At 38.3% G+C, this 18,674-nt stretch overlaps 1 protein-coding gene across 3 annotated transcripts in view; it reads left to right on the plus strand.

Moving 5' to 3' along the window:
- LOC117410795 (leucine-rich repeat and fibronectin type-III domain-containing protein 2-like) overlaps positions 1 to 18,674 on the plus strand; it is a 170,283-nt gene that overhangs the window by 62,560 nt on the left and 89,049 nt on the right. The window lies entirely within an intron of this gene.

The raw sequence follows: 18,674 nt of genomic DNA on the forward strand, positions 1-18,674 counted from the left end.
TTTCTTCCAGTACTCATTTACTGTGTGCTACCTTTTAAAACACTCCTCCAAACAGATGCCTGGCTGAGAGAGTGTGGACAGTAGTACCATGCTTCTCTCAGTATGCCCTTGTGGGAACACACATGGCACCTTTTTTGTGGCTTGACTTTTCTCCCGGACTGTGGCAGAGTTCAAATAAAATGTTGTTTCCTAACCCTTGCCACTGTTTCTGATCTTTCGGTCTCTGGCATTTCTTGTGTACCAAACACAAGGCTGGAGATCACAGTCTAAAATTCTAGAAATGTGAGCCCATTCTCTGGTGCTGTACTTAGGTACATAGGCTTTGTGCAAAGAAATCTCAACCTTGTTCATAGCAAGCTTCTTATACCATGCCATCGTCTTCCTTTCAGCATTTTACAGCTTCCGCATTTGGTTTGACCTATTCATGCCTCCCATGCATTTATTGTAGTCCAGGACACACTTTGGCTTGTTCTTGTGTGTGTCCTGACCTCGCACAGGAACTGCTACAGTAGCCTCTTCGTGGATGGTGGATCTCTTTTGTCTGTGTACTTAACTGCCAACAGTTCCTCACAGCGCAGAGTGCTGGTCACACCACGCCTCTGTTGGTTGGCTACCAATGCTGGCATTGGATGATGTTAGGGGGGGTCCAATGGTAGAATGGTTGAAATCGCCCCCCCCCCCCCCCCTTATTACAGGCCCACCTGCTGTACTTGGTCCAGGCTGGGACCTATTTCCATAGGCTCTTCTTCCTCACCACTGTTGATCTCCTCACTGGAGGAAGTGCCACTTGGCTCCTATTCACTGCCAGAGTCTTCTGCCACAAAATCACTGTCTGAACCAGACTCCATTACAAGGTTAGCAACAGACGGTGCACTAATGATGTGACTGTGATCCTATACAATTACAACGTGTATTGTGAGGGGAGAGGAGATAATTCAGTAAAAAAAAACACGTTGAATATAAAGTCATTTTTTAAAAAAAAATCTGAAATAAAAGATTATAGATATATATATATATATATAGAAATACGGCTTGGAAAAATAACATTCTCTGATTGGTTAAACAGCATCACATGACCGTGCGTATATATAGCATATAGCACGGCTTGCATACTAATGAGCCGCTTCACACTGAATAAAACACTACGCACCACTACATTCTAAATTCCATGAAAAACTGCCATTTTATTTGTTATTAGTTACAAAACCACAGCCAAAAATGAGTGGCATTTCACATAATTCCTTTAATATATTTGGGGATGAAACTCCACATAACTGGTACAACACCAACTTTCTGAGTGAAGACAGCAGTTCATCTGAAAAAAAATAAAAAAATAAAGTAAGTGCACCAGCAAAAGTAGACACATAACAGTATATGAGGAACAGCTAAATGAAATAGAAGAAAATAAAGATTGAAAAAAACACACAAAAGAAACTACAGCATGGGCTGGTTAATGTACTTAAAGAAAAAAATATGGACATTCATTTTATGGAAATGTCAAAAAAATCTCAACAACATTAAGGGAATTTTATGCCAGTGCAAGACGTTCGACTGGGGACCAGTATTCAGCCTCCAGTTTTATGACATTGAGCTGGACTAAATACATATTTTAACAGTAGAAGTTTTAACATCTCTGCTGACAGCAAGTTTAAAACCAACAATAATGTATTCCTGTCAGTCAGAAAAACTCTTAGAAAAGCAGGTAAAGACAAAGCCAGACATCACCCCCTGAATTACCTGCCTGGATTTGAAGTGTCTGCGGAAAACTGAGGCACTGTCCTCTTACGCTGCGGTCGGATTGGTGCGTAAAGTCTGGTTCGATCGTCAACTTAATCTGGCACAACTTGGACGCGAGGGTTTCCGACAACTAACAAAAACATATTTTGAGATCCAAAAGGATGAAAACATACTAGAATATGTGTGCCTCGCATATAACGAATTCACAAACTCACTTCAAGATCCGACTTCAATCTCCATCGCAGCTGCTCCCCTTACTTCGTAGTGTCATTTGAAACTCCGCCCATCATCACGGCTTGTGCTCAGCCCTCTAGTTTCTAGTGAGTTGGCACTATCGATGCAGAAATTCACAATAAATTAACATGTGCAATTTATTTTTAAGAAGCGAAAATTAAATTAAATAACATTTGGGACTATATTACACTGCAGATGTATACACAATAAAATTTTCTGGTTTTGCCTTAATTTAAATGTGTTTTAATTATTTTAATTATTTTTCTTCCCACACATGACAGGTAGCCGTGTTATAAGTGGTATTAACCACTTCGGGCCGTGCGGTTCCGATGATATATACCACTTCTGGGGTGGTTTAAAGGCACACCAGGCGTAGTATATATCATGGGAACCGCACGGCCCGTTGTGGTTTATACCTTACATACACACTGCTGTGCAAAAGTCTTAGACATGTTGCATTTTTCTACTCTGATGAGAATCAACAATTTACTCAAAGCCTACACTAGTGTTTACTGCTATTATACCAAATAGCTTGCATCACTTGATCACTTGATTTTCAAGGTGTGGTATCTGAAGCATAATCAACAAGTACAGAGAAACATCATCTGTAATTGACAAGCCTAGGACTGGAAGAGTGTGACAGAGAAATAATGAAACTTGGTTATAAATCTCCCTCCCGACCTGTGAGGGTGCTGTGTAAAGGGAACAGTGTGCCCCGGACTGGATGGTTTGGCAATTCATTCCAGGGAAAGGTGGAAGTCGGCCATCTAGAAAGGGGGCAGAGCCACAGACGGGTGGCGATGTGGCAATCATGGATTGGAGGAAAAACAATTGCAGCACCAAACCCCGGACAACACTGCACTACTGTTCAGTATTAATTGTATTTCACCACTTGCACGTATAGCACTCACTCTGGACTTCTGTGTTCTGTGTGTGTTTGTACTGTTATTAGGCAGCAGTGTGGAGTAGTGGTTAGGGCTCTGGACTCTTGACCAGAGGGTCGTGGGTTCAGTTCCTGGTGGGGGACATTGCTGCTGTACCCTTGAGCAAGGTACTTTACCTAGATTGCTCCAGTAAAAACCCAACTGTATAAATGGGTAATTGTATGTAAAAATAATGTGATATCTTGTAACAACTGTAAGTCGCCCTGGATAAGGGCGTCTGCTAAGAAATAAATAATAATAATAATTATTATTATTTTGGGACTGAACCCCAGGCTTTTAACTGTGGAGTACACATTGTTGTGTATTGCCAGTTACTATTATTTACCGTCGCCAAACAACCTGGATTATAAATAAAGAATTGTTTGGACCGTGAACTTTGTTGTTTGTCATTGTTTGAGCATTGCATCACCTCTACACCTGCACACTGCAAACCAGTTTGCCACAATGACCCAAAAAGCTGTCTAACAAGGATGAGCAATACTTGAAGATAGTATCCTTAAGGAATAGAAAGAAGACAAGCGTTGAATTGACAACAGAACTGGCAGAAGGCACAGGTGTCGTTGTCCATCAAATCAACAGTACAAAGGTCACTTAAAATCAGGACTTAAAGGATGTGTTGAAGTAAGAATACTTCTGTTAAGAAAAGGGAACAAGACTAAAAGGCTTAAAATATGCACAAGAACACAGAAATTGGACTATGGAACAATGGTTAAGGTGCTTTAGCATTCAAGCAGGCTGTAAATTAGGTTTAACAACTGTGTCACATCACAGATATTTTATCTGTGTAACATAATGAAATTTAAACCACCAACCCAAAATTATCTGTAAGAACTACTCGATGAGCGAAATAACAGCAATCCAGCATTTTAAAATAAAAATAAAAAAAATGTTTTGAATAAGGCAGCACTGAGCGAGCGTTTCTGAGGACCAATAGCAGTGGTTAATAGGGTTTATATTCCAAGTTGCCTGGTACTTCGTACAGCTGAGATCTAAGTCAGTGGTTCTCAAACTGGGGGGCATGGACTGGATTACAGTGCACATCTCAACCTAGGCTATAGCGTATAATGGGCTGATAATTTATTTGGGCTTTATTGGCTGTTTTGATTGGATCGCTAATGATACTTCCACCAATCAGAGGGTTGCATACAGTACTCGTAACGATCCCACCCTCTGTCACTGGTATACAGAACAGGTTAAAGAAGTACTGGACAAAGAAAATAATGTGTCAGATATCAAAGTGGATATGAAAATGGCAGTGATAAAGCCAATTTGCTTGAAAATATTAAAAGTAGACCGGACTTTGACATCAATGGATTTAAAAAATTTGAAATTGATGATGCGATCAGAAACCCAGAGGCACTGTAAACTGCCTGCTACTGTAGTAGGACTGTTTTTTTTGTTTTTTGTTTTTTGTTTTGTTTTGTTTTTTACAAGGGTTTAATTAAGTAGCAGCCAACATTGTTTGAGTCAGGCTTGTTGAAAGTCTGTAACAAAATGGTTGATTGTTATTGTAGATACGACTATTAGTGCAGGCATTGTGCAGGAATTGCAAAGTCCATAAACAAAACAAAATGTTAAAATGTTTTTGTCAGAAAAGAGGTCACTAGTGCTGTATTTACATCAAGATAAAGACAAAATCACTTGGTGTTTGTGCAATGTTATGATGATAAAATAGCATCATGTTGAATTACTGTTGACCAAGGAAAGGTTGTATTTCTCCTTCTCAAGGTTGTCAAGAAATGTGTATGAGCTGCAGTTTTTAACTTTAAGAAGAAAGAGAGCTCAGCAGCTTCATTTTGTATACCAAACTAACATATCTAGCATGAACATTGCACTACATCTTTAATCAATGTTTACTTTTAATTACAAAAAAGTATCAGTAAATTCACCACTGCCAAGGCTAAGGCAGTGTTCACTGACACCCCACTGGGATATTTATTTGTAGTAAATGACACTTGCATTTTAATAGAATTAGATTATACTGCACACAGTTTCAACTACAGAAGCCCAAGTTCATCATGAATCTGAATAAGAATTTCGGTTCAGAGTTACCCATGTGTCCAAATTACTTTTTAGTATGATTTGTGATTTCTACATAGACGGTTACAAGAGTGTGACGCATATCTGGCCTGTTCATTTTGGCCCGTTCCAGCCCTTGTCCGTTTTTCAGTAAACACAAAACAGATACAATGTCAAATACATAGCTGAAAGGACTGTGTTTCAAAATAAATAGCTTCCATTTAGATGTACTGTAGTTGGTTACAGCACTATATTTTCAACAGAAATATTTTAATTCAGCACGATATGACTCTGAAAATATCACTTACCTAAAGAGACGACTGTTGACATGTGGACTGTACAGTACATTATTTTAAATCTGGTACTTATTAATTAGTATCAGTATGTAAAATTCCACATTACGACCCAATAGCAAAATTAAATCAAAATGTTACCCATGCACAGAATTCCGTAAAACGTAAATATAGTTTATCAAAAGATTCAGAAAAAAAACAACACATTATCCAGAATTGAAACAGTATTCAAAATTGCATGTGCTGCTTAATAAGGCTCTTAAATGAAAACTCACAAAAACAAGATCACAAATTTAAAATACATCACAGAGTATCTAAAACTGTTTAATGATTAACTGTTTCACAGTACCGTAGCTGGAATCGCTCTTCTCGTTTGTTTATTTGTTGCTGCATTTTTGTTAGGTAAAACTCGCTGAAGCTCTGCGTAACCAAGAGTATCTCTGCAGTCCGGGAGCACGGAGCTGACACAGTCCCGACACACAGCCATGTGCATGGACCGATTTGCGCATGCAAAAAAAAAAAAAAAAAGTGGGCTGTGATGGATAATCAAAAACATTTTAACATTGAAGAGTGTGCTTTGTATCAGAAAACTGGTGACAGAGACAGAAATTGCATGTGAAGTGCATTAATTATTACATATATAATGGGAACTGCTTTTATTCTTAATACTAGGGCGGTAAAATGCGACTGACGTGTATCTAGATATTGTATATCCGAGTGCTGACTATACAGCACATAATGTATCATCTCTCTAAGTGCAGAGCAGTGCCAGATGAGCTTGAGAGACAGTCGTCCCCCAGAGGGAAACAAAAGAGCACTGTGAAACCCAAATGGTCTTCCTCCAAATTAGACATTTTGTCAGATTAAATTAATACACACTTTCACTACTGCTGAAAGTAAAAGTGTTCTCCGTGGGAACACTAAGGCAATCTGCCAAAATATTTAATTTTTCACAGCTGATAAATGCTTGCATTGTTACGGGTTATTGCTCACAGATAGCACATTTGAACTCAGAATGCTCACAACCTTGCACGTCAACATTGATGTGTTTGAAAGAATAAGATCTCATCACTCCTTTCTTTTCCTTTAGAGACTTGGGGAATAGAATAGAATGTGGGTAACTGCAAAACGAGTAACAAGAATGGGTATTGATACATGATAGAGCGAAGAAAGCAGGTGAACTTTTTTTTACAATTATATTGATTATTAAACAGCTATGGGCAAAAGTATTGCATCACCCTATAGAATTAAGTAATTTTGCTTCATAAAGTCGAATGCAATGGCTTTGCGTACAGTGCATTTTCTGCAACGTGATGGGGTTATTCGCAAGACAACCCCAAGCCGAACAAGAAAATATTTTGGGTTTCTAAAAAGGTCAATTAATCCCAAGCCGATGAGGTCAACCCAATCCCGATGGGGTCCTAACATATACCGTTTGTATTATAACACTGCATAACTATGTACATAATCCATCACTATCACTTTGAAGACACAACAGCAATTCAGCTTGCTGCAGAGTTGGGCATGTTACTGAAAAAAAGTAACACATTACTCGTTTCTTCAGAAAAATATAATATATAGTCCTTACTTATTACTTAATAAAAAGTAGCACGTTATATCAATTGTTATATTTCTTTCTCTTGTCATGCGGAACATGTGGCCATCATGCCTTTTGTTTTGTATCAGTGTTTTGTTTTTTTCTAAATCTTTTATTTGTTTATTAACTCTGCGCATCAGCGCATTCATATCCCAGCACTTCCTGGCCTCATGTCACCATACAGCCTGTTCACATACCCCAGCTCTGGCTTTCTGAAGATGAGCTTCAACAAATTTAAAAGGAAAAATACGTTAAAAACACAAAGGTAGTAATAAAACATAAATCACCATCGTTCAGCTATATCGATCTCCACTTCAAAAACACAGACTTAGAAATACAAGACCTGAACTGTTTTTTGCAAGAGTTCTACCCTCCGGAAACCAAATGGTGATAAAGCCGCTTACAAATTAAACTGAAAAACAATTACAAACACAATGTATCAGAGAAACTGAGCACCGCCTCTTTCTGATGGTTGCTATATGTGAAACTCATCCCAGTAGAAGGTGACTATATGTCACTGTCATTGCACAGTGAATCCAGGGGCTGATTCATTAAAATTTGCAAAACAAAATCACATGCTTCAAATAACAAAAAGACAAAGAAACATCAGGACAAAATTATTTAACAAGTGACGGGAAATCATCGGAGAGGGCTATTCACAATTCAAAACCCCCCGTTAAAACCATTTATACTGGCTGGGAATTGGGAAATTATAATAAACTTCATTCATTGTTTTGTAAACTATTTGTCTTTTTTGGGGGGGCGGGGTTAGAGAGTGATAACCTAAATTGTTACAGTATACTATGTTTGAATAGAATAAAAGTGTTTTGGTTTGGGTTTTAGTTGTTATATTTATTAACCCTTTGTGGTCCATTGTCAGACTGGGTCCGACATTGCAATTATTCCTCTCAGGTCCTTTGTCGGACTGGGTCTGACATCATTATAGCAACGCAAAAAATGGGTTTCTAGTCGTTTTTTCTCCGGAAAAAGCTGAGAAAACCATTCAATTGCCGAGTGGGAGCGACAGGAGCCGAGACAAGTCGAAAAAAAAAAAAAGAAAAGCTGTATCTCATGAATAGTCATACATGGTATCTGGTATCAGATAACGGGGCGGTCTCATAGTAAACAAGCTAGCTGACTGAATCAGCGCACAGAGAACACGGACATTTGCAGAGCTTTTTTGAGATGTTATAGTAATAAAATAATGACTTTGATCGCATTATTGAGGAGTTTGGTGATAAAACGAGTGATCCGGAGATGATTGATCGGTATGTACGACTATTATTTTTTTTATTATTTATTTCTTACATAGGTGAAAGCGATAGCGAACGAAAGGGTGGGGCGGGGCTGGAGATGCCTAGTGAGTGCTTTGTTGATATGCAGGGCCATTTAAACCCGTTTGACTGTGGAAAAAAATACTTTTAAACAGCCCGTCTAAAATTAACTGCGCGTGTGAAAATTAATTAGACCTAACGTGCATGACGCGCGATTAATAAATGGACCGCAAAGGGTTAAATACTGAAATCTCTTTTGTTTGAACAACCCTATTTAATAATTTTAAGGTTGTTGTTTTTGCTGAATAGGTTTAATTTTAATTTTTACATCAGAACATAAGAAAAGTTTGGGAATGAGAAAAGGCCATTCGGCCCATCAAGGCATGTCCCTTGTTTTAGCACACCATTCTACCCTACTGGGGGGGGGGGGGGGGATCCTATTACATCACCTGGTAGGCTATCCCATGAATGTATAACCCTGCGTAAAAAAAGTGCTTCTGACCTTCTGTTCTAAACTTAGTTTTACTCAGCTTTCATGTGTATGCCCTCTTGTTCTACTCTCTGTGTTAAATTTGAAATAGTGTCTTGGGTTAACTGTATCTATACCATTTATGATTTTATGAACTTAATTGGTCCCCTCTTTCCCTTTTTTTTCTAGGCTGACGAAAATTAATTGTTTTAACCTTTCCTCGTAGCGCGTCATTAAGTTCTGGTATCGGCCTAGTTGCCCTTCTTTGTACCTTCTTGAGTGCAATGACGTATATTTTTGTAGTGAGGTGACCAAAACTGCACACAGTATTCTAGGTGGGGTCCAACTAGTGCATTATCTTAGCATAACCTCTCTAGACTTGTATTCCGTGCTTTATCGCATTATAACCCAACATTCTTTGTGCCTTTTTAATTGCCTTACCACATTGGCAATATACTTTTAATGATGACTCCACTATAACCCAGAAGTCCTCATTCCCTATTTCCATCCCGTTCATTTTATACGTATAACTTGGATTATTATGCCCATATGCAATACTTTACATTTCCTAACATTAAAATTAATTTCCCACAAGTTTGCCCAGTTTCGGAGGTGGTCCAAATCCCTTTGAATTATCTGGGCTGCAGATTCAGAGTCCACTACTCATATCATCTGCAAATGTGTGGCCCAGTGGTCCAGTGGTTAAAGAAAAGGGCTTGTAACCAGGAGGTCCCTGGTTCAAATCCCACCTCAGCCACTGACTCATTGTGTGACCCTGAGCAAGTCACTTAACTTTCTTGTGCTCCGTCTTTCGGGTGAAATGTAATTGTAAGTGACTCTGCAGCTGGTGCATAGTTCACACAACCTAGTCTCTGTAAGTCGCCTTGGATAAAGGTGTCTGCTAAATAAACTAATAATAATAATAATAAAATGTATCAATCTTGCAATGTGTATCTTGGTCCAAATCATTTATATAAATGAAGGAACAGTAAGGGTCTAAGTACAGACCCTTGTGGTACCCCACTAAGTACACCCCCCACCCAATCTTATTTTATACCTCCCACAATTACTCTCTGCTTTCTGTTTTTTTAACCAGTTCTGTATTGAATTACATGTCCTCCCCTGTATTCCTGCTGATTTTAATTTACTGAATTATTTCCTGTGGACTTTGTCAAAGGCCTTTTGAAGATCAATATCAATTATATTATAAGCGTTGTCATCATCTACATCAGCTGTAACATCAAGTAGATTATTAAGCATGACCTCCCTCTTCTGAACCCATGCTGGCTACCCCCTATAATATTGCTGCTGTATAAATAGTCTTCAAGCTTACATCTTAATATTGCTTCAATCATTTTGAATGTTACAAAAGTTCAACTTATAGGTCTATAATTACCTGAGTCTGTCTTGTCGCCCTTTTTAAATAATGGCACATTTGCAAGCTTCCAATCTTCATTCATGATAGTAGCCAGTGGTCTATATATTTCTACCCTTGTTTCCGTAAACAACCTTGGATACATCTCATCTGGGCCTGATGATTTGTGGATGATTTTTTAGGTCCTGTAGCTCATTTAATACCGCTGCTTCACTGATGATGACATTTTAAGAAATGTGCGACACTGGCAGCATAATATTTCTATCCACTCTAGTTAAAACATTAAAAATATATTTGTTTAATACATCAGATATTTTGCAGTCTTCATAAACCTTGTTATTATATTCATCCCTTACCTTAACATCCTCTTTCACAGTTCTTTTATAATATTGAGATTTTTTTTTAGGATTATATTTTGCATCACTTTCTAGATCTTTTTTTGACCTTCCTAACATCCATTTTACCTGTTTATGTATACTCCTATATTCTTCCCAGTTTTTTGCTCTTCCTTCTTTCCTGTAACTCAGGGGTGTCAAACTCCAGCTCTCAAGGGCCGCATGGTCTTCTGCTTTTCATTCCAACTTAACCTCTCAATTAACACAATTGATCTAATTATTTGTTGAATGTGACTTATTGAATATTTCTCAAGGTCTTTTACAGTTGATGGTTATGAAACATTTTGAGGCCTGAAGAGAAGAGTTAAATGTGTCCAGTTAATCAAATAATTAGACCAATTAAGTAATTGAGAACTCGGGTGGAACGAAAGCCAGAAGACACTGCGGCCCTCCAGGAACTGAGTTTGACACCCCTGCTGTAGCTTTTTATTTTTTATGATCTGTTTAAACCTGGTCTTTTTAATTTTAGGTATACACTTGTCCTGCATGTCTTGCATTATAACTTTAAATTATAACTGTTCCATTGAACTTCAACTGTCATACCCTCCAATTCCCCTGACATCTGTTTTTCTCAGTTCTTGTCTCATCCCTTGAAAATTAGCCTTCCTGAAATTATACACTTTAGTTTGTGCAGCTTTTTGCCTGGAATCCCAGGTAATTTAGAACGTAACCATGTTATGATCGCTTGACCCCAGTTGTTCTACTACTTCTGTATTACACAGCATGTCCTAATTGTTTGTGAACATCAGATCTAAAATTGCTCCGTCCCGTGTTGGGTTTTTAATGCACTGGGTAAGGAAGCAATCATTTTCTGCATCAGTCAGTTCAGTTTTTATTGTACCTTATCCCAAAGGATTGTTTTAAAGCAGTCAGTGTGGAGTAGTGGTTAGGGCTCTGGACTCTTGACCGGAGGGTCTTGGGTTCAATCCCAGGTGGGGGACACTGCTGCTGTACCCTTGAACAAGGTACTTTACCAAGATTGCTCCAATAAAAAAACCCAACTGTATAAATGGGTAATTGTATGTAAAATAATGTGGTATCTTGTAAGTCGCCCTGGATAAGGGCGTCTGCTAAGAAATAATAATAATAATAATAATAATAATTAACCCCGTGGTGGCTGTAACTCAGGTAAGGTCTACACACAATTGTCGTGCATATGATTATGGTTATTTAACAGATAATTTACAGACCTGCAGCAAAACTTATTTCTCTTTAAAAGAACTGTGCAGGTGACAAATTGCTGTTGCTTTCCAGGCAAACCATAACTGTGTTGACTCAGCATTACCTTTAGGATAAAAAACTAATGTTGACTGCACAACACCTGTGCAGCAATTTGACAGCTCCTCTATTTTGGTCCTCGTTTATTATTAACCCTTTGCAGTCCATTTATTAAGTGCGCGTCAGGTCCAATTTATTTTCACACGCGCAGTTAATTTTAGACGCGCTGTTTAAAATGTATTTTTTCCCACAGTCAAACAGGTTTAAATGGCCCTGCATATCAACAAAGCACTCACTAGGCTTCTCCAGCCCCGCCATACACTTTCTTTCGCTATCGCTTTCATCTATGCAAGAAATAAATAATAATAAAAATAATAGTCGTACATACCGATCAATCATCTCCGGATCACTCGTTTTATCACCAAACTCCTCAATATTGCGATCAAAGTCATTATTTTATTACTATAACATCTCAAAAAAACTCTGCAAATGTCCGTGTTCTCTGTGCGCTGATTCAGTCAGCTAGCTTGTTTACTATGAGACCGCCCCGTTATCTGATACCAGATACCATGTATGACTATTCATGAGATACAGCTTTTTTTTTTTTTTTTTTTCGACTTGTCTCGGCTCCTGTCGCTCCCACTCGGCAATTGAATGGTTTTCTCGGCTTTTTCCGGAGAAAAAACGACTAGAAACCCGTTTTTTGCGTTGCTATAATGATGTCGGACCCAGTCCGACAAAGGACCTGAGAGGAATAATTGCAATGTCGGACCCAGTCCGACAATGGACCGCAAAGGGTTAATCAAAAATACTGGCCCGATACAGGTTGCATACAGGTTTACATAATTATATAGAAATGGATTCCAACAGTGTTCCTCTATTCCATCCTTTGGATTTATAAGGGATATCTGGTCTTTTTAGTTTTCTGAGCAATTAAATGAGGTTGATGACACGATGGGCACTTGTTTCTTGTAAAATCAGTTTCCAGCACAAAGTGATAATTTAGATAATTCCTACCTCCTAATAACACAAGACAAAACTGTTCAGAGGGGACGCTGCTGAGCTTTGAGATGTAAAGACGCGTTTCTTCTGGATAATAGACTCCTTCCCTCTTTGGGAACCTGTAAATATCACAGTACCCAACAATTTCTGATCATGCCCCTGTAGTAATGGAACTTGCATTTGCGGGTCAATACCCATCTCATCGTGCATCGCGCTTAAATTCTCTCCTGCTGTCTGACACAAAATTTGTTAAGTTTGCTTCATCACACATTGATTTTTTTTCTAGAAATTAATAGTACCCCAGAAATATCTTTCACCACTCTATGGGAGACATTTAAGGTGTATAATCTCATATACAACTTGGGTAAATAAACGCTGTGAGGCACGACTTTCCCAACTGACTGATCTTATTTTGCAAACAGATCAAAGCTATGGATTGACTCCTACCCTTAATCTTTATATAAAAAAGGCTGGCTTTACAAACTGAATTTAACCTTCTTTCTACCAACCATGCTGAACAACTTTTGTTTAAAACACGCCATGCCAGTAAACTGCTAGCTTTTCAACTCCGCCAGTCTGCTGCTTCGCACTTGATCACTGAAATAAATACACAATCTGGTTCAACTACTGTGGATCAATTTAATATTAATAACGAATTTAAAAGCTTTTATTCTATTCTTTACTCCTCTGAAACTCCTACGGACCTTCCCTGCTTTACAACAATTTCTGTATTACTCAAGAAAAATAAAGACCCTCTTAATTGTGGTTGATACCGCCCTATTTCGCTTTTGAATGCAGATATTAAAGTTTTGGTGAAAGCTCTGGCACATCATCTTGAATCAATCATCCCTACAATAATTTAATCTGATCAGACAGGTTTTATTAAAGGCAGGCATTCTTTTTCTAACCTACGCCATTTGTTTAACATTCTCTACACTTCCCATAAAATTGTTTAGGGCTGGATTAAGATCAGAGCAGTCCTGTTGCTGGCATAATAGATAGAACCCTTGTTTCTGAGCAAGGAAATCTATGAAGGTAATTAAAAAATGGTACAAATGATATCCACATCACCCACATAGCACCCTAACATGGATATACTGCTTTATTTTGCTTTTTTTGTTTTTTTGTTTGTGCTTTTTAATGCATTTTTCCCAGAGACAAAACTATATACACCTGAAGCAAATCAAATCTTTAGCCATCTGTGAAGTTACAGAACCTTCTTCCTCCAGCATAGCGAAGGGGATTACAGTAGACATTTATCCAAACTGCTCTGACCAAACCCATTTTGTTCTATAAATCAAAGGTTGTATTGAATATAGTTATAGGTCTTTTTTTACAGGATGAATAAATAAATGATAAGCCTGTGTTTAAGGTTTTTGAGCTTAAGTTCAGAAAATGTAATGGTTATGAAATGTAACCATTACCGAATGGGTATTTACTTCCTAAAGTCCCGAAACCTGAATAAATTATATCAAAGCTGCTCATCGAGCCTATGATGCAGTTGTGGCCCACCCCCGAGGACATCAAAACACTGTGGTCACAAACCTCAATGCCATTTTTCTTTAAAGAACTGACCTGACAGGAGAGCTGTTTCAGATAAGTACTTGTTACTTTTTCTGCTATGTATTTTGCATTTATTGTGTTTTACACTATTTATATGTGATATTAAAAGTAATTGCTGTATTAGTTTTACTAAGTACGCATATTTGTGCACTACAGCCTGTTGTTTGTTATGTCCCACTGTGGCCTTGTGCCCCGTGTGAAGCCAGCGGCTTGAGTCACTCCTTCCCAGGGATCAAGCAACATAAGTCGGATGACTTTGTGTTCTCCACCCAATAGTTCCGGCTGGAGTTATTTATTTCTCATTTTTGGCTTAGGCTAAAATCACAAGACGGTTTGTGTAGTTTATGTAATTGTTATAATTACTGTATTTTGTTGAGAAATTTCACAGCATGCAGGAATCCATGAAGAAGCTGGTTCACTTGCTTCCAAATAGGTTTAATAGATTCCACCGCCCGACGCAAAGACAGAAGCTTCAGGCTAAGCCACAAGCCATGCAGCAGCCCAAGGGGTTTGCTGCCACAGGCCCAGGACCCCTTTTCCCTGAACCATCTGTAGAATTGGCGTCAGTGCACCACGGACATCTGGGTGCTTGCTACCATTCAGAAAGGCTACTCACTGCAGTTCAAGCACGGTCCCCCTCCCTTTCAGGGCGTGAGTGTCTCAGGAGGTAACAGCTCTGCTTTAAAAATTGGCTATTTGCAAGATAGACCCCCTCCAGTTGGAGGAAAGGTTCTACTCCAGGTATTCCTAGTGGCCAACCTGTATCTGAGTCGAAGGAAAGTCAAAATGTTGACGATGCAACAGCTGTTGCAGTCAATCAGACCAGACGACTGGTTCACCACGGTGAACCTCAAAGATGCCTATTTCCATGATTGCAGCAGGCTTGAAGGAAAAATGACGTTGAGGTCTGTGACCACAGTGTTTGTATGTCCTCTGGGGCAGGCCATGACGGTGTCAAAGGCTCGTCGAGCAGCTTTGACATATCTTATAGGTTTTGGGTCTTTAGGAGGTACAGTAAATACCCATACAGTAATGATTACATTTCTATTTCATAGAACCAGGGTTATGATAATAACCTAACGTTTGTTTTCTAGACACATGCATCATATCAGGGGAGCTGAGGATGATGACATACTGTAGAGTGGGTGAGAAAGTAGCATTCATCAGACTTAACAGCTTTTTTCAGAAATGTACTGCAACAGCAACTGGCAGCTAATTCAGTTTTCAGTAATGGCTTTCAAATTCCACTTACTATTTCACAGCGGCAACTGAGGGGTTTGCGGTAAATTATGCAGACAGTGTAAATCTAATTTGTCATAGGGAGATATTTTCCATTTAATAATTTCTTTCATTTTGTAGGTAATTAATACTTTTACCTTTTACAGTTGTTTTTTGTATGGCATTGATACAATTGCTTTGAATGTGCAAAAATGATGCAAGCATGAGGAACGCCTACTAAATGCTAATTAAATAGTCATACTGCATTTGCAATGTTATTACCAATGTCTTTTCTGATTTATATTGCATGTAGAACATGCAATTTTTAGGGCATGTAATGTTGTGGGCATAAGGAAGTTAGAAAGACCAGAGAGATATAGAAATGAACATTGCTAAAGGGGCTAAAACCAATTCTAAAAAGTTTTTCCAATATTATAACAGCAAGAGAACATTCAAAGAGGAGGTTAAATGTCTAAGAGATACAAATGGCAAAATCACAGATGAAGAGAAAAAAATAGCAAATATATTGAATGATTATTTTTTACATGTTTTTACAAAGGAGGATACGGAGAACATGCCCCACATGTCAATCTGTTCAAAGAAGAGTGCAAAGAAGAAACTTTCTTCTGTTCTTAAGTGAGCTCGGGTATACATTTGGGGATGAAAAAATAGCCACAGCATTTATTAAAGTTCATATTGATCAGTTAGAATATAAAACGATTTACCACAATGTTCTGTCCAGGTTATTGATTGGCAGGTCATCTGCCACCATCCAAACTAGTTGTCTGTGGTAGCAGATATTTCAGAGATGTCTTTCCTCTAGGCTCTGTTATTGCCGTCTGGTCGGAAAGGCCAAAGGCGGTTTATAAAACACTCTGAGGCATAAGGTATATGGCACAGTACAATGTACACGTAGCGTAGCTACTGTGTGGAAACTGGGGATTTCAACAACTACAACAGCGGTTAGAATCAGAATTTCAAAGTCTTACAAATTACAGCAATGATTAAGGAAGATTAAAAGAAGGTAAAGGGACATATCATTGTATCCTAAAAGGAATATGTAATTAGCAAAGAAAAATAGGGCTGTTTAGGAGTGAGGTTCAACTTCATAAATGTTTTGTGTGGCTGATTGGGTCCTTTTGAATACTGTTTTTTCTACATTTACTCTATATTGTGTAGCCTGGATATTTTAGGGAGGATCTAAGAATAAATCCTTTATTGCATAATCAGTGCTTTCTAATACTACTGATTTTGAGTTTGTTCAAATGAATCTCTAGACAATCTATGTGGCTATTTTAAGCCTTTCACTGAAACAGTTGTTCACTATCTTCAGAACTGAGGTTTGTGTTCAGATGAGGACAGGTTTATATTGTCCGTCCAGGGGCAAGATTAATTGTGAAGAAAAAAGTTTCCAGATGGCAAGCCTATTTCCTTTCAGCAGCAAGAGAGATGTTGATGATGAACAACAAGGACTACACAGCAAGTTTCATCTGCTGACAACAGAAAGGAAGGGAACATGTTTTTTGTTTTGTAGAAAATACTTTTCTAAGAGTGCAAATCTTTGCTATTGCAGTTTCTATGAGTGATCCCAAGCTTCCGGTGACATGCACCTTGGTATCTTCTCATCTTTTTTTATTTTTTATTTATGTTTCTTTTTTTTTTACAGCAGTTCTCATTGGCAGATATGCTGAAGTCCAGGCTGTTTAAGATTAAATGCTCAGACCGTTGTGCAATGTGTTAATTGCAAGTCTCATACTCTGAATTAGATGTAACCAATACATGTTTCCATCATGAATTAACACAACAGGTTAGATGGAGAGTGAAGCCTGGGCCAACTTTGCTTTCATGTTATATGTGTTGAATAACATAAGTGGAATAACATGCTTACCGGGACTAGTTTCAAATGTGTCTTTGTTTAGATTCCGATCCAGTGGTGTGCAGCTGACATTCAGGACGAAGCTGCACTTCAGTAGTTGAAACAATACTGCCACTGATACATGTTTTCTGACAACTTTATCTGAACAGCGGTAGCCCCTTTCATTGACACCGGTAACGGTAACAGAGAGGCTGAAATTTGACAGACTGAGCTCAAGGTTCTATCGAAAAAGACAGTTTGCAAAGAAGCCATAAAAGTTTGAAATTAATCTATGTTGAAGCATAGTCTGTTGACAGTGAAAGTAAAGATCTGCTGGATAAAATAATGAATTCATTGATTTAATATAAAAAATATACCAATTGTGTTGCTGTTTATTTTAAATATGTACTTGTGGTATAAACAGAACACTGAGTGAACATTCATGGTATATGGTTTTTATTCCCCTTAGGAGGATGTCCATACTGTGATGGGGTGTACCTGTGCTACTGCAACTTAGGGACTTTAGGACCATGGCGAGTGATTTGCTGGTGGCCATTTTTGTACCACAGGGGAGGTCAGGAGTCAAAATGGATGCCAGTTTCCAAACACTTGGACAAGTGCAGCTGGTTAAGTTGTAATCAGAGGTGTATATAAACTGAGAATGTGTAGGAGGATGTGAAAGAGCATGGAGAGAGACTACCAGGGAAAGGGATGTATAGGGTTTGAGTAAAATAAACTTAAAAACAAAAGATATATGTTTTCGTTCTACAGGGTAAAAGGAGTTATCCTTCCCTGCCTTAGGTTTAGGTTTGTTAGCAAGTTTTCCAAGGGAGCTAGGGTTTTGTTTGTTGGTTTTCATTTGTTATATCTGTAAATAATAAAAGTGCTCAAACCGTGCTAAAATATACATTGTCTGAGAGTTTCTTGGCATACCCACATGAAAGCGGAGATAGAGCCCCAGGCCATCCTGACAAGAGGGGCTTCATCACACATAGGGCAGCAGTGTGGAGTAGTGGTTAGGACTCTGGACTCTTGACCGGAGGGTCGTGGGTTCAATCCCAGGTGGGGACACTGCTGCTGTACCCTTGAGCAAGGTACTTTACCTAGATTTCGCCAGTAAAAACAAACAAACTGTATAATGGGTAATTGTATGTAAAAATAATGTGATAACTTGTAACAATTGTAAGTCGCCCTGGATAAGGGCGTCTGATAAGAAATAAATAAATGATACATAAATCTCTCTCATATATATATATATATATATATATATATATATATATATATATATATATGGTTCTTCTACAATCACCATGCAGCCATGATCATATTTCCTGAAACCATGTACAGTCTGTGAAGACTTTTTTTTTTTTTAATTTGATTTATGTAAAATTAGCAAAATGAATAATTAAACCAAGTGTTCCAAACAAAGAGCAGCAGACAGACAGGCTCCCAAATCATTGGTTTATTATGCTGCGGGGTTG

This window comes from Acipenser ruthenus, chromosome 6 (genome assembly GCF_902713425.1).
Source record: "Acipenser ruthenus chromosome 6, fAciRut3.2 maternal haplotype, whole genome shotgun sequence".
In the NCBI taxonomy this organism is placed as follows: Eukaryota; Metazoa; Chordata; class Actinopteri; order Acipenseriformes; family Acipenseridae; genus Acipenser; species Acipenser ruthenus.